The following is a 25,388-nucleotide window of genomic DNA, read 5'->3' as shown; positions in this document are numbered from 1 at the left end:
GCATATATATTTAGAAAAAGTGTGGGTTTATAGGTTACGGAATTAATGTAGCTAAAATAACACCATCTACCAATAGTATCTGCACCATAGTCTACAACTCCCTCTTTAAATGATTTTTAATCAAAATAGCTACTCCCTTTGAGTTGGTTTTACTACCCAAGGCAATAATTTGGGTTAACCAGGGTCTCGCCCTGTCTTTGTTCCAATCATCATTTAACAGGTGTGTCTTGGAGAAATATAATGTTTGCCTGGGATTGGTACACTAAATGAAGGAGTAGTTTCTTTTTTTAACATCTTGCAAACCCCTCACATTCCATAAGTCTACTTCACGCAGCATAAATACACACAACAGATGTAAAGTATAATTAAATTTGGCCTTACGTTTGTTTTCCTCCTCAAGTATTCATAAGGATTTGGGTAGAAATATTGTAATATTAGATGTTTTGTACCACTAAAATCTCTTAGATCCCTAACTGTGCCTAACCACATACCTATTATTTCTAAGAGGAGATTTAAGGTTAAATAATTAACAAGCCATTTCAATGTAAACAAGTTTAATAAAACTATATACACAATATATACAAACACACTTAGACACAAGATGTGCAACCTTAACCATCCCACACAGTCCCCCTTAATTGCTCCTATATGTTTTAACTAAGATTAAGCCTTTGCAAACTATTGTTTCTATAGTTACATATTGCAAAGAAATTGTTATTTGGTATTAATCACATAGTCTATGTATCTACAACTTTACATTACATTATAGTTTACAATGCTCAGACTATACTGCTGTAAAGAATGTGGACTGGCTTATAAACAGTTAGCTTCAGTCAGATACACGCTCCTATCAAAAGACTTTTTACAAGAGACCATGTCACAGAACAGGACAACACATTAAAGCCTGAGTAAATACAACACTGCAGACCATTTTCTTGAATTCCATGGATCTGAAGAAGGCGAAAAGCCAAAAGCGCTCATCTCTTGTTTTTAGTGCCTTTACAAGTGTGTTGGAATTTTAATAAATACATTTTGCCATGGTATCATATTCTGTTTTCTTACACTTCGATTATTGTATTTAACCATGCTCCTTGGTTATGGTTGTTATCATGCCTGTAGTAAGTGTTCCCCCTTTGTCCATTTATTCCACATAATACCATTCTATACCTCAATGTTCTGAATGCAATGGTTCAGTAGTGCTCCCCTTACACCTACAATAAGCCTCAGGACAAAGCAATGCAATAGCTGGCCAAACTGCAATGTTGTGCCAAATGACAGTAGTAAATCTTCCACAACTCTCAACCTCTTAGTGCCAGATCCCTGGACAGAACCTGACAAAATGTGTGGGATGAAGGCCCAAAACCAGGGACATGCTTCAAAACATTGTTCCCACAAATATAAGTTGTCAGGATAACAGGATCTGTATCAGTCAGCATCTCCTGAAGAAACCTAATGCTGAAACTGCACTATATACCCCCCTCTATCAAATCAATCCCCAGACCATCCCTGTGCCCCCCCCCCCCCAGAAAAATACAAACTTCATGATGAACAGACCAAAAACATGAAGCACAAATCTGGGCAGTACAAAATTCATACTGCCGAAAGGCATGATCTCTTGATCTGGACACTGAGAAAATATGGATTGTTGTGAGCTATACTTCCCGCCCTCTCCCTAATCATACAATTTAACTTCCTAAGCAAGAAATCTGGCCAAAGGCAGAAATAGCAAAGGGACAAAACTAAAAGATGAACACTTACATGTAGCTTTTACAAGCTTAGAAAGTTAATAGAATAAAAGGTATTGCATTAGTCGCCCCCATGATTCAGGGTGATTGGCCAGAAAAGCACAAGTCTGAATCAAAGTCTGGACATTCCATGAAAATCTGGACAGGTGATAGATATGCCTCTACCGGCACACCCATGCGAGGAATCCACCGACACTTGTGGGTGCCCTGCAGGCCATGAAAATAGACTAAATCCAAACAGCTCAGCCAGCCACCCCAACCCCGAACCACCAAGAACCTCATATTACCATCAGAATCCTCACAATCAACCTCATGAATGCCACTAAGACCAGACTGCATGCTGACAACAGGAATGCCTTACCATAACTTCCTGAAAACCCTTTCTGAACTAAATGGCCTCCGAAAATTAGCTCTAGTACTACTTCAGCATAGAACCACACAAATGGAAAGTAAACATTCATGGATACCGACAGAGCATGCACACTAGGCCAGGCACCCTATGTACAGTAGCAAAACTTTGTAACTGTGTGATTCTCCGCATTGTTGAGTAAACTTGTACAACAGAAGGAAAACATGACCACCATAACCACATGGCAATCATCTGTTCATTCCTGCGAGAGTACACACAGTGTAAAATAAACAAAAGTGAGGTGGATTTGCTATATAGTCTAACAAAAGTGTCACTCTCAGAACAATAGACAACTCTACATCTTTTCCTGCCTCACATTTCAGCTTTTAACTACCAGACTCCTACTACAGAACCAAATGATTAAAATCTACTGGACACACCTAGAACTAACTTGACTAACATTATGAGAAGTTATAGAAGGCCATGGATTTTGTTGAGTGGAAGCAAAAGCCTCGCACTCTTCTTGCACTGTTCGAGCGTGAATTCTTTTTTTTTTTTTTTTTTTTTTTTGTACACGTGTCCTTAAAATCTCATCTCACAACATGAAATTACCAGATTCAGATGAATGAAGTACAAGGGGGACTGAATGCTAAGTATACATCTGTTGCTTGTTTTTTTTTTTTTTTTTTTAATAAATAAACACATTTATTAATAATTTTAGTGTTGGATGTCAACTTCTAAAAATCAAATCTGCAGCACTATATTTTCTATAACCAGTTAGTACAATTCAAAACAAAGAACTTTGTAACAGTCCTTACAGTTTTAAATACAAACTGTCAGTTTCAGCAGAACAGGTAAAACAAGGCATAATTGGCTCTCCTTTAACCACATAATAAAAAGCTATCATTTTCACTTCATTTATAGTCATACTGTCATCTCTACCTCAAATTCACATTTGTGCTGACTCAAACCTCCCCTGCAAGACATTTGCAGAGCTATTAGCCACTCAGTTCTCCATTGCTTTTCTACATGTCTGAGGAAAAAATAAATTCTGATTTATTGAAAAGAGCAAGGGGATTTCAGGAGTGAGCTGGCACAATTTCCACTAATTACTTAATATAGTATTAAGACCACCTCGTGCCATCCCTGAAAAGAGACTGCTGATAAACCTTCCCCCAACTAGCTTCATCGTTTTTTTTTTTATGTATGTATATAACCTCTGCCATACCGATGTACTCATCTCACCAACGTCAAAACAGTTAAGGAAGCAGCAAGAACAGGGCAGAAGAGAAAGGTCATTTAATGAGCTCAGTGATCATTACCATGCAACGAGCATATGCAGCCAGTGGTCCTTACTTGCAGGCATCTCAAAGTACGTGAACACACAAATGCAATCAAAGAAGTCACCCAGCACCAACAATCCTTCCTTGACCCTCTGCTCCTATCAGTGCCTTGCAATATACCTTCCCTACATCTCTAACTAGCTTCCCAATGCTGAGGAAAAAAAAAAAAAAAGATAACATAAAAAGGCCTTCACTCCATAGTTATGCTGGACAGCAACCTATCACAAAAGTAACATGCTCCTGACCATTGCCTAACTGAAGGGTCTGTTAAACTGTGCACCTCCCCTGCCAGCAGCACCCACGCTTCAATAGTTATTATTGTCCACACGAAATATGGATAGCTGAGAGATATTATGGTGACAATCTTCTGGCCATGAGCCACCATGCATGCACAGAGTTACCCATCAACAGCCAGGCTCAGAGCTCGCAAAAACCACTGGCCGTGTCAGTTGAGGAAAATCCTCACAAAATGGGCACGATAGACTGCCGCCACCAGTGAAACCCAAACCCAGTTGAAACTGAATAAATAATAAATCAGCATAGAATTTTATAGACAAGCCACAATATGTACTAAGCAGAGCATGTGATGCCTCACCAAAAATGCAGACTTCATTATTTAGAGAGTTTAACCCACCGAGCAGTCACGTGATCTGTAAGAAGACTACAAATGTTATAAGGAACACCACATGTCTGATCCCAGTGGCTGGTCGCATTATACCCCTCAGAAACTAAAACTACAGAGCAGAAAATAATCACAGAGCATAGGCAGAGATAGGAAACAAAAAAAAAAACAGTCCACAAAATTACCGGCTCTGCAGTAGCATGAACTTCTGAGGAGTACAAAGTCTGAGCTTATGCGACTATCCTTCATCCTTCAGAAAAAAACACTAATCTGCCAGAAAACCACTGTGTTATGAACCCGGACCAAACATACAAACAAAAGGTATCCACCAAACAAAAGTATGCCTTCAAACCAACAACAAAAAAAAAACAACTCTACCACTACTCCACACCTGAAACAGTCCAACCAACCCCCACCAGTGTTCTTACCTTGCCGTCCATTAAAGGAGACATTAATAAGTATAACCAACACACTTCTCCCTACCTGAAAATGCAATGAGACGCTGTCCTCAAAAGACCAAGCAAGGCAATTGAGCTGTGCAAATACCCATTCCCCTCAACTGCCAACATGATTAAAAAAACCATGAACACTGCCCTAAATCTGAATAAATGACAACACATACCAACTATCCCCTACTCTTGAGACGAGAAATAAATAAATAAATACATACGTACATGCAGACCACCAACCAGTACCGTGAGGCCTACCTTTTCCCCTGGTATACCTACAGGTCATCATGGGTGTACCCTACCTTAGCAAGTTCATGCCAAAATGTGATATCTTACCCACTTACGCTCTCACAAAACTTATTCAGCCCCTCCCTACACTTACCTCACTTCCTCCCATTCATCCTATTTCCCTATTTAACCCCCTCTCCCAACTAGCTTCTTCCATTACCCTCTTAAAACCCATTACTATTTCAATCTACACTCCCATCTGAAGATGTCCCTGGACAAATTGGTCTGTTGCCGAACCTCATTTTTAATATGTGACAAAACTTCACTGTACTGGGATTTAATAATATTTTGTCGTCCAAATCTCTTATCACCTTACATTTTAATAAACTAAAATACCCCCAATTTCACAGCACCCATCAAAGTCTTCAAGTACTGTGTAAGAACTGGAAGAACTGTAGAATACTGGAATGAACTGGAAATAACTGGAAGAAATTGGAATGAGGCTGGAATGAATGTCTTTATCTGTTAATTAGCCAGAACTGTGTTGAACAGGTGCCAGTCTCTCCTTTATGTTCCAAATCTTCTTGTACCTTTCAGAATAAAACTCTGCATACACTGTAGTTTGGTTAAGAATGTTTTTTTTTCTCAGAAATCTGTTTTATTTATTTCAGAGATAATTCACCAACAAATTTACAACAGTCCAATGTACAGAGTGGGTACATACAAACAAAGAATACAACCATATTGGGCATAAGACCATATAGATAATTTACCAGCAAGGTCACAATAAACAAGGAAATGGCACATAAGCAACAGTACTGTTGATAGCTTTGCATTACAAAAAGTAGTAGTATGACTTGCTATAAAGATTTTTGACCTTTAGTTAACCCATAACTATGCACAATATTTACAACTGCTATGATGAGAAATTTCGTAGAGCAGGGAGTTTTACTGTTTAATATGTTCTATACAGTTAATACGAAACTGAGGAATTTGCCCTGCTTATTTTATTATTACATATTCAGGGGACAGAAGGTAGTGATTACTATAAGTTAATGTCTGCAATATCTACAAGGAGTATTATTCCTTAAGTGGTTAAGAATGTTTTATTATGTACAGTGGAGGTCGATGTCAACAATACCCAAATGAAATCCTACTGTCTCCAATAACAATACTGATAAACTGAAACAGACTGAATTGTAATGTCCAGAGCTTCTGCACTCATTATTTTCAGAATTATTCCTTTCCTCCTGAATTATATAATTCATAGTCTGGAATGCTGGATACCTGACCTGACTTCTGTACTTAATCTTGAATGTTTGTACCAAACTTCTGAAGACTGCACTGCAATGTCTTTCTGCATATCAGTCCAAATGAATTAACTACTGTACTGTGTCTGAAGTATTTCTCCTAAATATACCAAAACCCTGTAAACTTTCTACAAGTTTTACGCACCCCTTTAACCTTGGTTCCCAAGCCTGTTTTTTACTTAATGTACTGCACATTCTGTTAGCCCATATTATTCTTATCAGTATTCTTGACTGAAGGTTACTGAAACATTTCTTTGTATGAAACTACACATTAAATGCATACATCTGCTTTAATATGGCTGCATTTCTAGGCATATGCAAACAGAATACTGTATTTAGGTCTAAGAAAACTACATTTAAGTGAAATCTAATCTTACAAATTAAAACAAACATTTATAGACAACTCCTATCCATATTCTGTTCTTAACCATCTTAATCAAATCACCTACTTACTTCAAAACAACAGGAAGCATGTTTTTTTCCACTAAACCTAATAAAGTCCATTTTCAATACGTACACACACCTTTCCATTAACTGCATATAGTATTAAACAAACAACCAGCTAGTTGGGCACATTTATATTACTCATCTTTATACATTCACTCAACCACCCATTCGCCAATATTTGTACCACTCTCAAATACCCTTAAAAAATCTACAACCTTCCTACTTACATTGTATTCCAACAAAATATCCCATAACAAATGATGTTCTGCATTACTAGATAGATTCTTAATATAACAAACCATAATTCTTGCTTTTGTACAACCATTCCTTATATCACCTGCCACCTCTTTTAATATAATAAGTATGTTTTTAAAATGTCTACCTTTAATACATCACCCAAGCATAACTTCTCCCACAACCACTTAATTTTTTTCTGCACAGTTTTCACAATTGTTTTCTAATCTACATAATGTTATCAGTTGGCACTTTTGCAGTTTATATTTGTCCCTTTATTCCACAAAAAAAAAAATTATCATACAAGTACAGTTGTACTTGTGATACAACCTTTCACTTAACCATTCATTGCCACTCCCAAAAATCTCTCCTCCTTTCTGTTTGTTAAAAAATACATCCAACTTCATCAAAACCCAGAGCAATTTGAACATTTCCCTCTAAACTCATCCGCTGATTTTTTCCTAATCTCTCTCTTGCCTCAGCAGAAATTTTCTTAACAACCCATAAAAAATGTTCATGTTGCCACTCTTATGATTTCTGCTCGTCTTATCACTGTTTCCCCTTCTGTCACCTTCTAGCTTAGTCTTCACCCCTCACATGCCTAAACACCTCACATAAAAAGGTGACACCTCTTGCTTTCCAACTTTTGTCAGATAACGCTGACTTCTCAATATATATTTTATCTTTGTTCATCTCATAAATCCTTTCTTTATCTAAACATCCATTTTCACCATCATCTATTGCCTCTTCATATAACTTAAATTTTCTTTATAGCCAGGATCTTTTCCTTCCCCATTATACACCTTTTTATTGCCATATATACTTTCTTATACTTGATCTAATACTGAATGCTTCATGATAGCCATGAAACGTAAAAAAATGTCATTTCTATGTGATCATTAAAGATTTTTTCTTTCATCCTACACCATCACTAAAACAGAACCCACATATGTAATCTTTTAATACCTTTACCTTCTATAATCATGCCTTCCTCCACTGCAAAAACTCACCACATTGCCGAATGATCAGAGAAACCCACTGCATAAGACCCGTTTTCCACTTCTTTCAAATTTCTCTGCACCCTCTTATATGTAAACTTATTTTCTTTACTCACAAACAATTGAACATTTTGCAATGCTTCTTTACTTCTTTACATACCTTAATATCTGAACAATTCCCACAAATTCCATATTCACAAGTAAATACTTCATTTTCCTATCAGATTGTTATCATTATCCTATTCCTATAAGATCTGTTTAATTGGTGTCAAAATGATACAGGATTTCAGACTAAATTGGGAATAGAAGCAGCAGGGCCTATTTCAGACATGGGCCTAGAGATGCAACTTCATTGGTCCCCTTGTTAATCTAGCCTTACCCCACACACGGGTCTTTTACACTACAATAGTTTTATCTGTATTAACATTTTCAGTACTAGAAATTTCATCTTGCATACCATTAACATCCTCTTCATCCCTCCTTCCTCACTATCAAACCATAAATGACACTCCATACCAATTCAGAACATTTCAGTTTGCAATATTTGCAGAATGTCCCTTTCCCCACAGTGAGTGCATCTTCTCTTACCACACTCATAAATTGTTTGCAAGAACCTCGAAAGAAACACATTTCAGACAAGATACCCAAAATATCTGACTCTGCCACTTTCACCATTTACATTAACCACCTATGGAATATGCAATACATTAGAATCACATTTTTCCAAACCTCCATTTCTTAAAATCCAGTCTACCAATTTTGTTCATCATTTTTCGATAGAATGTAACACCATAGGTAGTCCCTGAAAATATCCCCCTCATTTTCAGAAACTAGATTCATGTAAAATTGGTCCACACCAAGGAAAGCAATGTTTTCTCTATCCACAGTCTATATACATTTTTTCAAGTAATGAAAATGGTTCAGAAGTTTTTAGAGAATCTCTCATTCCTTAGCTAGATTAGGAATTGTACATCAACTGTCATTAATACCAGTGGCAGAAACAGATTGTCCCATAGAGTGCACCTATCTATAGCATCATTGTTTTAATTGGTACTGGAAGCACAAGATACCTTCTCATTCCAAAACACAACCCCTCAGCTTGTTTCTGCTTGCCTATGTCATATGCAGTATTGATCTCATGCCCACACCATTTTCCTTCAATTCCTGAGTAACACAAGTCTTGGTTTCTGCATAAGACAAAATCACTTTTCATAGTGATCAGTGATCAGTGATAATGGGAAAGCATTTTCAGTCATATTAGACCACAATAAAGCCACCTGCTTGTTAAGTCCAGCTTCATTTAACATCTTAACTCAATGCTGTAATAGCTATCCACCCCCCCAACAGTATAGTTATTTTAACTTTTTTTTTTTTCAAAACAATTTTATTGATTTTAATACATTCAAAATTGTAAACAATCTCATAAAATCATAGTAAAAACAGTAACCTGAAAACTTTAACATATACAAATTACATTATATAAATTACATGTTAGATATAAACCAAACTAACAGAAATGAACCAACTAAAGTATTTATATAGACATCCATTAATATATTTACAATATGTTATTGATATCTGATTATAATGTATATTGTCATTATGAAAGAAACAAACTAATGTAATTTGTTATAGAGATTTGTTCTTCTTCAACAAGTTTTGCAGATTAACCCACAACTGAAGATTGTATGTTTTTTTGGTTGTCCTTGAGTATATAGTTTTTAATTGCAGTTGGCATACAACATTTAACAGATTCTTGAACTCATTAAAGGAAGGAGGAGATTCTGAAATCCAATTTTTTGTTATGGTCTTTCTGGCTACTGCCAGTATTGCCCATAATAGTGGATACTTTATTTTTCTGACACATTGTAGAACAGGAGTATTAAATATCACCAGAGATTTATTTAATGTGAAATTGTCTGAATAAAGTGCCTGTAGTAAATTATTTATTTTCCCCCAGAAAGTATTTAAAGTATGGCATTCATAAAACATATGTGCCCAGTTTATGTCTATATTATATTTACATTTTATTACAAATATTTTGTTTTTTTTGTTTATTTTATCCATTAATTGAGGAGTGTAGAATGATCTGTTTATATATCTCCAGGTATATAATTTCCAATTCAAAGATAAAGTAGTTTTCCCTGCTGATTGTAATACGTTTGCTTTGTCTAAATCAGTAGAAAGATTATTATTGATAGAGTAAAAATAGTTCCAGAAGTTCTGTGGACATCTGAAAGTTTCTTCCCTTATAGTTCTATAAATAAAAGAAAGTTTGCCAGAATATGTATGCTTATGAAGTAAAATTGATTGAAAATGGTATAGTAGAATACTGGATTCGTGTTTAGTAATTGATGAGATCAATTCTAATTTATTAGCTAGAGTTAGTAAAAGTGTTTGTATATCTAGCCACATTGTATTGTCTATTTGATATTCCTGTATTATGTATTCAACTGATTTGGTTTTATATCCTGATGTTAGTTGGAACCAAACCTTAAGATCATTATGCTTAAATATGGTAATTTTATTTATGTCTGAAGTTATAAAGGATTCTTGTGTGAAAGCTATGGGGAATAACAAAAAGAAGCATTATTTGTATCTGGGGTGTTTATATATAAAATTTTTAAACTTTGTTATAATATTATGAATGTAGCTAGTAGTATGATTGAGATTTATGTGTATAGTAAAATAATCTTTTAGGATCCATAAAAAGGGGTTACTTATTATTTCTAATTTGTGTGTAGATGGTCTGGAAATTAGCTGTAGAGCTGATGAAACCCATAACAGTTTCCACTTAGCTGAGTATGTAGTATCTAAAAGTTGAGTAATTGTTTTGATTATTGAGGAAACAGAGTAAAGGTTTAGATCTGGGAATGCTATCCCACCATTGTTCCAACTGTTTTGATGTTGATTAATTGATATTCTTGTTTTTTTCCCCGGACCAAAAGAATTTTAATATTAAAGTATTTAACTTATTAGTAAATTTTTTGAAGGGAGTATTTGAATGGATTGTATAATATATAATATTTTGGGTAGAATAATCATTTTAATAATAGTTAATCTTTCTTCTGTAGTGAAAATTATTGTATTCCATTTTAAAAATAGATTTTGAATATTTTCAAAACACTTATTATAATTGAATTGTATTATTGTTTTGATGTTTTTAGCTAGAATTATTCCTAAATAAGTAATTTGATCTGTACTAGTTAACTGCTGAGAGTTATAGTTAGATTTGTTATTTGTATTTGAGTGTATGGGTAAAATTTTAGTTTTGTTGTCATTAAAAGACTGCCCAGACATCTTTTGAAAAATCTTAATCGAATCAAACAGGGCTGATATTGAAGAATTATTTCCTTTTGTAGAGATGAGAACATCATCTGCAAATAATTGAATTTTAGCTGTTATATCTTTTTCAAGCTCTAAACCCTCTATTTTATTATTATTCCTAATATCATTAGCCCACGGTTAGTTACTTTAACTTCTGAAGAATCTACAACATTTCTAATTTCTTCACATACATACTGACTCTTCTGCATAATTTTCAAGTCCATCAACATATTCACTGAATCCTCTTTCTCCATCTTGAGAAATGCACATTCTCCTCCATTTTCCAACAGGAAAGAGCCAAGCAGATCCTCCAACTGAAAAAAAGTAGAACATTATCGGTTCCTGGCCAAGTAACCCCCGGTTCAGTATGAATATCTCCTCAAGTCTCCATGAAAATATCACTGGCATAGTGGGACAAACCCAGTCAGCAAAGTGTAAATAAAAAATAAATGTAGTGATTTTATTCATCAGATTAAAAAGGAATAAGCAGTATTTGGTACTATGGTTCTAATAACACCAAAAATGGAAAACAGCAAACAACGTATCAACAAAATCACTCGAAATAGCTTCACTGAACAGCCTTTATTAACCAAACATCACAGTTCACTTATTCAGTAAGCGCTTTCATCTTGAAAATACTTCCTCAGACTGAATCTACTATGGTTCTAATGCTGACAGGTGGGAGGTCATTGGCAAAATCTGATCTGTTTATACAGCAGCATGAACAATGGAAGATATCTGGGTAAGTGGAGGCCTCCGCAGCTTTGAGGAAGCTGCATAATCAGAGGCAAACTTAAGTTTGTCTGAGGAGACATAAGCATGGAAGGTGCCAGCATTTTCTGGAAGTTTAACATTAGAGAAAGGGTTTCCACTACATTTTAGTACTTATGACTGTCATATCATTTATGGCCTTCTAGAATCTACAAACATTATTCATCTGTAGGTTTTTATAGTTGTTGTTCTTTGCCACCCTTGCCTTTGCTCTAAAATGTTCTTTAGTTGTAATTGATTGTGATATTTGGATTTATAGATTCTCCAGGTAGCACCTGTATCTTACGTCACTTTCCAGTCTAAGCTTTTTTTAAGAATGACAGTATATTACCTCTTTTTTGGTACATTGTCTGGAAACATATTTATTCAATAGATGCAGTAGTAGACTTGAAAATGAATCAGCAAATTCATACATTGTGTGTTGGCTGTACAAGATGGAAAACGAATCAGCAGATTCACACACTGTATGAAGGCTGTACAAGATGGAAAATGAATCAGCAGATTCATACACTGTATGAGGGCTGTACAACATGGAAAATGAATCAGCAGATTCATACACTGTGTGAGAGCTCTTCAAGATGGAAAAGAATCAGCAGATTTATACACTGTGTGAGGGCTGTACAAGATGGAAAACGTATCAGCATATTCACACACTGTATGAGGGCTGTACAAGATGGAAAATGAATCAGTAGCTTGGTGGTACACTGTGTAAGATGGAAAATTTCCAACTTTAATTTGACTTTCTGGGTTAATTTCCACAGTGAGATTTTTAGGCTATTCATATTTTTTATTTATGTCAAATAGGGGTCCACATATCCACTAAATGACTATGAAGAACAGTTGTACCAGTTATGTTTGCTACTTTCGGGGTAACTGTATTACTTTATGATAATTGTTCTTCCTTTGCGTGTTACGTGCCTCTCTTTAGAATTTAACTCTGGGTTTTTTTGCATTGACAGTGTATGTAGCAGGAATGCTGGCCACAGAGATTCAGTGTGAGCATATCTACCAGGGATTTTCTGACTGCGTCCTAAAACTTGGAAACAACATGGCTAACCTGAGGGATGAAGCAGAAGAGGGTGAAGAGCTGCAGGTAGTCTGTGGGTGAGTATCAGCCTAAGACAGCAACCTAAATTTGGTTTGCTTTAATCTTCAACATGTACATAATGTAACAAAAAAAAAAAAAAATGACAAGATACTAAACTTCCACCTATAATCATATTAATTTTCATTTGCAGATTAAGATGTTTAAGCTAGTAAATTTCCAATTTTAAAAAAGGACTTTTAAGCTCATTGGCCTCATAATAAGGTAATATAAGTAAATAAAACAAGGAATAAAACAATCACAGCCTCAAAACACCAGCAACCACACCAAGCCTTGGAATAAATCCGTTTATTCACCGACTAAGCGCTTTCACCAATTCAATGGCTTCATCAGAGTCAGTGTTAAAAACAAACAGCACACATTTTATACTTTCCAGTCAAAATGACCCCACCCAATCTTTCAATTAATTAATTGAATACAATTAAATACCATGTTCACAGTTTTTGTAAAATCCAAACTTTTTACATCTTTCATTGTGTACAAACCATGCAATAACACTTAACTAAATTACAAATAAATATGTATATATGTATATACAATATGCATAATTTAAAACTGTTAAACTAAAAAACTTGTACAAATGTACAAATTAATGAAAAAATTTTTTTTTGTATTTCTATGTATATACAACAGCTTTCTAAATGATACTAGCCTTAAATTTCAAAACTGGTTTTAAAGAAATATAATCATTAATACCAGGGTACCTGGTGGCATTAAGTCTCAACTGCCACATAGTTTCTAATAAGGCAACCCTGTTACTGATGTCCCCTCCTTGTTCCAACAATACCCTATCAATAATGAAGAATAAAAATTTCTTAAAATCCTTACAATTCATACTGTGAGTGTAAAGTGCATTGTGTGAGTCCTTGTTCTTAATTGCTCTCACATGCTCAACAATTCTTTCACGCAGTCTACAAGTGGTCATCCCTACGTAGAAGGCTTTGCATGATGAACATAGGGCAACGTAAACTAGGTTTTTAGTATTACAATTACATCTCCCCGGACATGGTAAAGTGTGTCCCCACCCTTTCACACACACATACGTTCCTCCCGCTATGTACCTGCAATGTCTACAATAACCACATTTAGACATCCTGGATACCCTATTCCTAACTTCACACTCCATAATGTTTTTAAGGTTGTTACCCTTACTATAAACAATCCTGGGGTAGGTTCCCAATGTCCCTTTAGTGGTATCACTTAAACAGTACTCCCACATCCTACGTAACACTTTAACAATGTCTTCACTTCTCTTGTTGAATTTTAAAACAAAACATGCTCCAAGTGAGTTTGTCCCTTTAGGCACCTCATGGTTCTTTTCCAAAAAGTTAATACTATCCCTTTCCCAGTGGTAGGATAGTATTAACTTTTTGGATATAGCTATTGCTAAGAATGGGTTAGGCCTATCCAGTTCTATATTTAGAAAGGATAGTTATTCCAACTCATTGTTGCATTTCAAAAGTTGCCACCCATACCACCAGAGGAAGGGGGTAGCCAAAGGGCAGATGGTGCGTTTATCTAGACTGGTGAGTGATGAACATTTATTCAAACAGGAAATGTTCAAGTTGATTGGGATGTTGATGGATAGGGGGTACCCGCTCAAATTGCTACTAAAGTTAAAAAGAGATGTATACAAACAGAGAGGTTCACTGTATTCACCGATTTTGTTCGGGTTGAATGAACTGGAAAAGAACCATTGTAATACTAAAAACCTAGTTTACGTTGCCCTATGTTCATCATGCGAAGCCTTCTACGTAGGGATGACCACTCGTAGACTGCGTGAAAGAATTGTTGAGCATGTGAGAGCAATTAAGAACAAGGACTCACATAATGCACTTTACACTCACAGTATGAATTGTAAGGATTTTAAGAAATTTTTATTCTTCATTATTGATAGGGTATTGTTGGAACAAGGAGGGGACATCAGTAACAGGGTTGCCTTATTAGAAACTATGTGGCAGTTGAGACTTAATGCCACCAGGTACCCTGGTATTAATGATTATATTTCTTTAAAACCAGTTTTGAAATTTAAGGCTAGTATCATTTAGAAAGCTGTTGTATATACATAGAAATACAAAAATGTTTTTCATTAATTTGTACATTTGTACAAGTTTTTTAGTTTAACAGTTTTAAATTATGCATATTGTATATACATATATACATATTTATTTGTAATTTAGTTAAGTGTTATTGCATGGTTTGTACACAATGAAAGATGTAAAAAGTTTGGATTTTACAAAAACTGTGAACATGGTATTTAATTGTATTCAATTAATTAATTGAAAGATTGGGTGGGGTCATTTTGACTGGAAAGTATAAAATGTGTGCTGTTTGTTTTTAACACTGACTCTGATGAAGCCATTGAATTGGTGAAAGCGCTTAGTCGGTGAATAAACGGATTTATTCCAAGGCTTGGTGTGGTTGCTGGTGTTTTGAGGCTGTGATCGTTTTATTCCTTGTTTTATTCTGTTATCCTGCTTTTTTGGGAGTTCTTTAATATAAGTAAATATGTGCTGTCACACTCTCTTACATTAAAACATCATGTTTTGTGTTGGTGTATACCGGTATTGTCATGGTTTTAAATTAGAACTTGGGAAATCAGTAACTTCAGCAACTTAAACCATTTCTAAAAAAATAATCTGTGGTCATCCAAAAATTTTGAGTAGCTTTATTTTTATATATGTTAAATGTGACTAATGAATCCATACAGCAAGTATACACATATTACTTCTATCACCTGACTTAGTGAATCATTGTTGTTTACCACAGTTAACTGAAAATATTAATCAGTTAAAAGCACCTTCAAAGTCACAACTGCTTCATGAAAGATAATTCTTCATTTTCATCAAAATACAATGACTTAGAGTGTTAGTAATTAGTCTGGTATGACTTTATGGGTGTTTCCAATTCCAATATTAGTCACTTTTGTTTTTTTGATATTTGTGGTTTGGGGGAAAATTCTAATTTGATTGTTAAATATGACTATGCAGGAGCCAGAGAAGGTTTTTTTCCCCTAAACTATTTTAGATTGTCCCTAGGCAAGTGTGGTGTGTATGTGATAAAGCTGAAAGGCCTGGAATCTGCTTCCACTCACCACTAGCCTAGTAAACTCCATGGATGGAGCTGTCTGTCCATAGGGTCACTGCAGGAGTTGGACATGACTCATAAACATGGATAGATGGATACATAAGCCTAGAACCAGCAGTTCTTCCCTTTAGTCTCATCATGATTCAGTGATCAGTAGGAGAGTGCTGCAGCAGTCAGCATTGCCACTACACATTGCTTGGTTCTGCAATTCAGTTCCTCAGTCACCATCATGCCTACAGCACACAGCCCTGTAAAGTCCTGCTACAGGCAGAAGAGGTGACACCTACTGCTGGAGGAATAACTGATTTTGATGTTGCAGTCTAAATTTAGTTTGCTTATGTCAAAGCCTATTATTATTATGATGCAGTTGATGAGATAGGGCTCTATGGCAATGTGTCGATATTCAACAGTTCATGAGTGATAAGTCTCTCTGTTGTATAATGATCCAACAATAAAGCAATGCATACATATACACACACACACACACACACACACACACACACACACACACACATGCGCACGTGTGTGTGTGTGTGTGTGTGTGTGTGTGTGTGTGTGTGTGTGTGTGTGTGTGTGTGTGAATTTGGGAACTAGCTTGTGCATTTAGTGTTTCTATTTCATCATTTTGAGCTATAATGCCTGCATTTTCTTTTTGGCAGATCCATGGGGGTTTTGGGCAGCAACACAAATGCAAACAACATTTCAAACAAAAATTACCAATCTGAAATTGATGGAATGTATATCATTCAAAATGGCAGACCTTGCAGTGCTGTCTTAGTGACTAATTCGTGCCTTATGCATCAGAGGTACATCTCCGGAATGGCATATATTTGAGGATGGGTTTGGTGCACTATCTTGCTGCCTCTTAACTGTGTATCACTATCTTTCATGCTCATCTGATAATTTCTGTATACTCTGTAGGAGAAACTATTTCCTTTTTCAGATAGAATATTCTGTCTGTATATCACATGGGTGCACTGTTCTGTTTTTCCTGCTCTCTTCTAAGAGAGTGAGGATCTACAGATCCCAACTCATGTTTCCAGTTACCCTCAGCCTTGATGATCAAGATATTTTGGATAGTTTGAAGATAATTTACATTAGTTTACAGGGCCCTAAATTTCAGAGTTTTTTTTTTTTTTTTTTTTAAGTAAATTTGTTGTTTCTTGTTATAAAAGAAAAAAAAAAGATATTTAGGATGGTCAGAAATAGGAAATAATCTGTTGAATTGCAGTGGGGGATCAAAACAGAGCCTTAAGGCACCACATTACTCATGGGTGGCAACTCTGAAAGATTAGGTCTGGCTAAGGCTCATTGTCTTCTGCTGAGTACTCTTTCTATTCCTAATGAACAAAACATACCTCATTAATATTTTTCTCAGTGTTTTTCTCACAGTTTCCTGCTGACCTTCAGCCTGTCATGACGTGATCAGTCCTTTTATTCCCCGTGGACTAAACACCAGTTATGTAGGGCCATCATCCAGGCATTCATCAGGATTCTAGCAAGTGAAATACCAATTCTTTAAATTGCTCATACATTCGTACGCAGTATATATGGATGTCTGTCAGTGGAATGGCACATTGCATCCAGGAGTAGTTCTCTTCCCTATGCTCTCTGGTTTCTGGGATAGGTTCTGGCTTCATGGTGACTCTAAGTAGCAAAAAAAGTGGGCATCAAAATAATGCTGCATGTTATTTTAATGTGTGTGACCTTAACATGCTGCACACACTATGTTCTACAGATGTGTGAAAGAGTAACATGCAGTAATTGCTATATAGTGCATGTAACACTGTGATCACCTGTTAAGTTATATATATTCCTCAGTGTTGTACACTGAACTTTTATTTTTAGCACAAACAAATGTAAGTAATGTAGAGCTTTTCTCCCCAGGACTCTGCTGAAAAGGGGCTTTGCCCAGCTGGACTTTCTAATAATTAAAGGCAAACAGTCAGTGTCACTGGTGTAACAGCACATTCACCTTTGGTGCAGAAGGCTGTGGGTTGTATTCCCATTTCAGGTAGATGGATTGCTGACACAGTGCAGCATAAGGGGGTGTTGCATTCTTGAGTGTGCCATCTTAGTAGCTCAAGTAGATGTAAAGAACCCATGGCACCTATCAAAAAGAGTATGGATCCTTTATTTAACACATCATAAAAAAACATTATTTACATATTTACAAAATATACATATTTATAGACACATATATACATATTTCTATTTTTCGCTGTTTATCATCTTTCATATAACATCCTCATTTTATTCTTCCACAATTGACCCCCACTCATTCTTCCACAACCATAATCTAATTTTTTTGCAATATATTTGCCAAAATCCATTTCCCATTAAGCAAAATTTAATTTAATTTAATCTTTCATTCTAAATAACCCATGTTACATAAAATAAATTCTCATCTGCCCTTCTCACATTTTCTTTCTTCTTGTGCTTATATACATACATAATCATATAGGATCATTTGATCATAGGAAGTTACTAGGCTACTGGCCCTGAGGCCCTTACAAGCCTAGCCAAGAATTTAGCCCATGTTCTAACAAGTCAGCACCGTATGTCACTGTCCAGCAGGGACATAGGTGGAATCCCAGGGGTGTATTTTCTGTTCCCCAGCCAGTTATCCAGGTTGCGCTTAAAAAGGTTTAATGTGGTACTCTGGTTTACATGGAGAGGGAGTCTATTCCACAAAAGGGGGAGTCTCTGGGACACAAATCTGTCCCACCATCAATTCCTATTAATGTCACAGACCAGGTTGGGGTCTCGCATGCACTTTACTCGAGTGATTTGCGGATATGCATCAGTCCCATCAGGGCAGGGTCTGAGATTACTTTGTATGCCGGACAGCGGTCACCTCTGAGGAGTCTGTAGGAGACTGGGTAGAGGGACAGGGTTTTTAGCCTATCTGTGTAGGGTAGATGTTTGAGGCCCTGGAATCTCTGGTTGAGGAATCCCTGTGGTCTCTCCAGCTACTGCATGTCCTTTGTGAGGTACATGTCGAAAGGAGCATTGTATTTAATAATCAGTCTTATAAGGGAAGAATACAGGGATGTTATGACCACCTTGTCCCTGGATGAGATACCCTTACTAATGAGGTGGGCCATGTAGAAAGCTTTCCATACAATGGAGGCAATATGGTGGTCAAAAGTCAGTTTGCTATCAACCTGGGTTCCCAAGTCCCTCATGACTGATTGTGCGCTTAGTGCCATATTATCAATGTGATAATCATAGGCGCTGGAAGCTGTTAAAGACTGTGGGGGGGGGGTGACAGGGGCACTTAGTGAACTAAAAAGGGTAAATTTTTATAGCTATTTTCTACCACAATATATGTTCACTAGGAGGACATTTTAAGCTTAGCCAATTACCTTTTAGTGCTTGAATTAACATTTTGTGATTGGTCTTAGCTATCCCAATGGCTGATAATTGTATATTAGCCCTAGTGAGAATAACTGTGATCATACCGTAGATAATTTGAGGGGGTCATGTAAGAGATGCAGCATTTAGGAACTGCCTCTATCCATTAGTGGCATGAGGGGAAATCCTGGAGTACATTTTCCATTACCCATCCTTAGATCCAAGTTGCATTTGAATATGGATGGATGAGCTTTGCTTTATTTTTATGGATAGTCTGTTCCGGAACAGTGGTAGCCTCTGTGATATATATCCACCTCTCCACAACATTCAGTTTAGATACCTGGACTGAGTATTTCTGATGCTATTTGACTTGCTGATGTTCAGTAGGTCCAACTGTATTATGTCGGAGGATGCTTTGTATGCCAGACATGTCACCTCTAAGCACTCTGTAGGATACTGAGTATAGTAATAAAGTTTTGAGGTGATCCATGCAAGACCTATTCTTTAGGACTTGTATCCTTTTAGTAAGGTATCTCTGAAGGTGTTCCAATTGTTGCATGGGGCTGGACAGATACATGCCAAAGTGGGCATTATACAAAATGATTGACATAATGAGAACTTTGTAAAGGGGGACAACATCATCTCTAGATCTAGTCACAATCAATTTGTTTATAAGCTGTGCAATATAGAAAGGCTTGCTTATGACTATGGGCACATGTTGGTCAAAAGTTAGATCACTGTACACAAGTTCCTAAATGCCAAACAATTGGATCAGTTCTCAGAGGGCATTGTCATGATTTTGACACCAGTTATTTGGGACATACCTTCCTGCATGATGGTTAAGTCATTTAGGGATTCAATAACTTCTCCTATCTTGCAGTCATCTCAAACTTAGCTGGCCAAAGCTCTTTGGTATTTCCTTTTACTTTTGAGATGTATATGCCAAACAGAAAAAGTCTCAGCACCGAACCCTGGGGGACTCCATTGGTGACTGGTCTTTTTCCCTGTTTTGATCTCCTGCATCCTGTGAGCCAGGTTAGCAATGCAGCTGGTGATGTAAGTGTTTGCTCCTACATTATTCATCTTTTGTACTACACCTGAGTAGGGGATTGTGTCAAAAGGCTTGGCCAGGTCAAGGTAATGTGGTGTGAACTGTTTTACCTTCATCCATTACTTTGGTAACAAGAGTAAAGCTTAAAATTTGCCCATGATTTTGAGCCTTTCACACTTTCCTCTGGGTTGTTTTCAAACACATTTTAGGGCCATGCATACATGTATGCATTCCTTGATTCACCTTCCTGATTGTATTAAATTATATTCCTTGTATAATACAGCGCACTTGTTAGACTTAAGTTGGAGTGCATTTTAAATTTATTGTTTGAACATTTTTCCAGTAGGCAATGAAACAAAAATGCATTAACCAATAATGACAAAACTGCCCTATTCAGAACATTTCCATCATAAAGGTCTACTTCCACAAACAACTGCATTTTTAATTTATTGTTTGAACATTTTTCCAGTAGGCAATGAAGAAAAATGCATGCACCAATAATGACAAAACTGCCATATTCAGAACATTTCCATGATAACAGTCTACTTCCACACACAATTACATCTTAAATTTATTGTTTGAACATTTTTCCAGTAGGCAATGAAGGAAAATGCATGCACCAGTAATGACAAAACTGCCCTATTCAGAACATTTCCATGATAACAGTCTACTTCCACACACAATTGCATTTTAAATTTAATTTTTGAACATTTTTCCAGTAGGCAATGAAGCAAAATGCATGCACCAATAATGACAAAACTGCCCTATTCAGAAAATTTCCATGATAACAGTCTACTTACACACACAATTGCATTTTAAATTTGTTTGAACATTTTTCCAGTAGGCAATGAAGTAAAAAGCATGCACCAATAATGACAAAACCGCCCTATTCAGAACATTTCCATGATAACAGTCTACTTCTACACACAATATATAAATACAGAATCACAGTACTATAAGCCATAGGCATGTTGCACAGCTTCTTGAACTTATTTTTAATTGGGGGGGACAAAAGGCCAAAAACCAGGGACACATTTTAAACATTGCTTGTATAATTTTGGAAAGTTGCTTGCATAAAATGTTGTATTACCACCATGCATTTCACTGCCAAGCCTTGAACCCAGAACTCTGTACACTACAGTCAGAGCAATATGCCACTAAGCTAAACCAGCAGTTTCGTAAAAGACAGGAAGACAAACTTAAATGGCTATCATATCATTTAATGAATTCAATTTTCACTTCTAACCATAGTTCTCAACCTCTTAGCACAAAAATACAGAACAAAGCCAATAATGGGGGAATACAGCCCCAAAATAGGGACACATTTCAAATACTGATTTTATAACCTTAGAAAATTGCTAGAATAAAAGGTTTTGTTTTCTCACTGAGGCATACACTCACAAGTGATGGTGGCTAGAGACTGTAGGCACTTTTTACCTGTACCCAAAGTACAGGGTTTGAGCCTGAGTACCTCTTGCCACCAGACACATACACACACACACCCCTTACTCTGTACATCCCAACAGCCAATCCAGACTCCGATATTCTCTGTAAATCCTTCAGCAGCAGGTAAAACCGTCCATTCCCGCTCGCATTCAAAACCATACCACCCAGAAATATGTGCGCCGAGCTTCTGTCATCGCACACAAGATGACATCAGCTACTAAAGCGCAAAAATGACAATAATTCAAAAATAAAAAACAGGACAAAAACAAAAGTAATTAGAACAGGACAGTTGGGAGGTGAGCTGCAAAAGTGTGTGTGGGGGCTCCCCTCCCCCCTTGCTCTATGGTTCCAGCACCCATGGTAATAATTTGTGGGGACATCATTCTCCCAAAAGGGATGATAATGCATTTTTTGGCATTCAGTTTGAGGCCATGTTTCTGGCACCAGTCATCTGTTTGGATGAGACCCTCTTAAAGGATGTCCACATCACTAGGGGAGTTGATGACAGCACCCAGCTTGCAGTCATCTACAAACTTGGTCAGCTGTAGCCCACTAGATTTGGCCTGCATCTCTGAGAAGTATATCCCAAACAGCAGAGGCCACAAGACTGATCTCTGGGGTATACCACTTGTTACGGGTCTACTACTTAAGGTGTCTTCCCCTATTTTGACTAGGTGGGCTCTATCAGTGAGCCAGTTTGTTAACCATCTGGTAACATATGGATTGATGCCTAGTTGAGAGAGTTTATCTATTATACCTGAGTGGGGAATAGTATCATAGGCCTTGGTCAGGTCAAGGTAGGTGGTGTGCACCTTCTTCCCCTTGTCTATGGCCTTGGTGACTGTCTCAAAGAAGTTGACCAAATTTAACAGGCATGACCTCCCCTTGACAAAACCAAACTGTGTGGGATCAAGTGTCTGGAGGTTGCCAATGTCCTTGTTAAGGAGGTCCATTATAATCTGTTCCATGGCCTTGCAGATCAGGCTAGTTAGACTGATGGGTCTATAATTTCCTGCGTCGGTGGACACTCCACCTAAGATCTACCTTTACTGTTTTACCCAAATTTGCAGATACCTCCTTTCTTCTCCCTTGTAAATAAAATCTCTGCCTAAACAGTAATGCCTTTTTCTCGATTACATTTATATATTTATTTTTCCATATCATAATACTCTCATATATTATTCTTTAAATTTTCTAATACATTTCTGTACATCTTTCCATACTTCACTTTATCTTCCTTTCTTACATCATCCTGTCACTGAAAAAAAAACATTTTATACTTCTTTTTAAATTCAATCCACCATTCAAAACAGTTTTTATAGAAGTTTATCATGGTTACATGATCATTCCATGACTGTAATCCTTCCCACTCTCCACTTTCATCCCATAATTTTGCATTTATTCTTTTTATTCCCTTTTCTATTTTAATATACTCCCTTTCTTCCATCAACTGCTTCCATATTGCTAAATAGACTGAACAACCCGTCACAACTGTATCAACATCTGCTACCTTTAAGTCTTCTTAGAATACAAAATAATCAGTTTCAGATCTAATTGCACCTCTCCTATACGTCCACGGACTTTTGTTCCACAGATCTAATTTATCACATTTTATCACCTCCTGCAGTTTTCATATCTTTCCCTTTCTTTTTTACATTTTCCTTTTAAATCACAATTTAAATCCCCCGCAGTTATAATTTTTATGTTAACCACAGTATAGTCTAATATTTAATGAAACAAATTCTCTCTTTCCTTGTTAGTTATATATGCATGTAATTCTATAATTCTATGAACGTATCCTCCCTACCTCACATCCAGAACAGCTAACCTTCCTATCCTTGCCAACGTCACATCTAGTATTTTTTTTACACAGCACAGCCACTCCAGAACAACATTCACTTTCTAAGTTCCATACTATATTTCCACCCCACAATTTTTTTGTTTTCAGTCTTTCTTCACTTGCCAGGAATCTTACATCTTCTAACAGAATAACATCCATGTTAAATTTAGCACACCATTCCAGTATCCCTATCCTACTTACATTGTTAATAATATTATTCACATTAACTGAAAGTTCTGTAAAATTGTTGATTTCTTTCTTTTTAAGTTTAGGGGAAATATTTTAAATGTTTGTTTTTGTATTTTTACTCTTTCCCCAATTTAATATTTGTTTCCTGTGTTAATGTACAAATAATCCTTGAGCCTCAGAATCAGACTTTTCATTATTAATATCAGTCCCTTAACCTGACCTCTCTTCCTGCATATATTCTCTCTCTCTCCTAATTTTTCTGCTTCATTTTTTTATTTCTTCTACACTTTCTTCTTCAGCTAGTTCACCCTCTCCCCAGCCTCTTGTTGTCTTTTTCTTGTATGTTTTCTTCCTTTTCCCCTTCTATTTCATAATTTACTGTTTGCTCCTGACAATGCATACAAAAATGTCCTTTCTTTATACAACCTGCATTCAGTATTTTGCCCAGTGCTGGTTACATTGCACCCTGTTACAATTATTAATTACAAAGAGAAAAGTCCCCACAAAAGATATACTATTTAGGCAGGCCAGAATATCTTAAGTGTCCCTCTATGACCATTTACAAAAATAACACTTAGCAAGTGTTTCACCATTTTTTTTTCACATTTAAAATAGCTTCCAACCTCCAACCTCCATTCTACACATTTCTGTCATCTCTAACTTTCACAATATTATTAACAGTTTTACACATACCCTGTCTGCATTTTTAACCACTTATTCTTCCAGTTCATCATTTCTAAAGTGCAAAGTTAACATTTTTTATCATTTAAGTTACTACTGGTAAACAAATAGTTTACTACAGATAAATGTCCTTTCTTTAACACAGTTACAGAAATTTCATCATCTGTCTATCAGTTTCAGATGTTGTCACAAAAAGTTTCTGTCCCAATATGTATAAAAGACCAAATTTCTTGAGCTTTAAAATCAAGAACCATTACTAAATTGTCCCATACATAATATTCGTCTATTACAGTATATTTTGTTCTTATTCTTGTAGTTGGTCATCTCTCCTTTTTAAAAACATGGCACTTACAGTGCCTCTGAGTGATTCAGTATTTCCCAACTGGACACACCCTGTCAGTTACTACTGTTATTTATACATTTCACTGGAAAATCACAGATGCTTAATGGAATGATAGTTTAGCAATTGCATTTTCATATCTTAGAAGAGGAAATAATATAGCAAGCATCTGACTTTGTAGGGTATGACTTTAGGAAAGTTAGAGGTTAACAAGATAGTTAATTGAAGGAGTGAGATCACCTTTATAGTTAACAATAAATACTTTCAAATTCTGATCAGGGTCAATGAATGAGGTAACATGAGCATTAGAAGCAGCAAACCAAATTTCTCCCTCATTGATGAGTTATGTAGTAGGGGGAAATCAGGACAGCCCTGGGGGGTAAGTAAGAATTATTGTTAAAAGTAGGATAAAAATGTTACCAAGTTAGAGGATTTTAAAAATTCCCTATAGACTACTCTGTCAGAAAAG

The 25,388-nt window shown here is 36.2% G+C and overlaps 1 long non-coding RNA gene across 1 annotated transcript in view; it reads left to right on the top strand.

The window, feature by feature from the left end:
- Window positions 1-25,388, top strand: part of LOC122817005 — a 270,601-nt gene that overhangs the window by 107,784 nt on the left and 137,429 nt on the right. Inside the window, exon 2 of the long non-coding RNA XR_006367134.1 lies at window positions 12,783-12,927. This is a non-coding gene — a long non-coding RNA (uncharacterized LOC122817005). The remainder of the gene's footprint in view (window positions 1-12,782; window positions 12,928-25,388) is intronic.

Source organism: Protopterus annectens, chromosome 12.part0 (assembly GCF_019279795.1).
Source record: "Protopterus annectens isolate FY-2018-M chromosome 12.part0, PAN1.0, whole genome shotgun sequence".
Classification (NCBI taxonomy): domain Eukaryota; kingdom Metazoa; phylum Chordata; order Ceratodontiformes; family Protopteridae; genus Protopterus; species Protopterus annectens.
The sequence above is the reverse complement of the archived record's forward strand: the minus strand, read 5'-3'. Positions and strand labels throughout refer to the sequence as shown.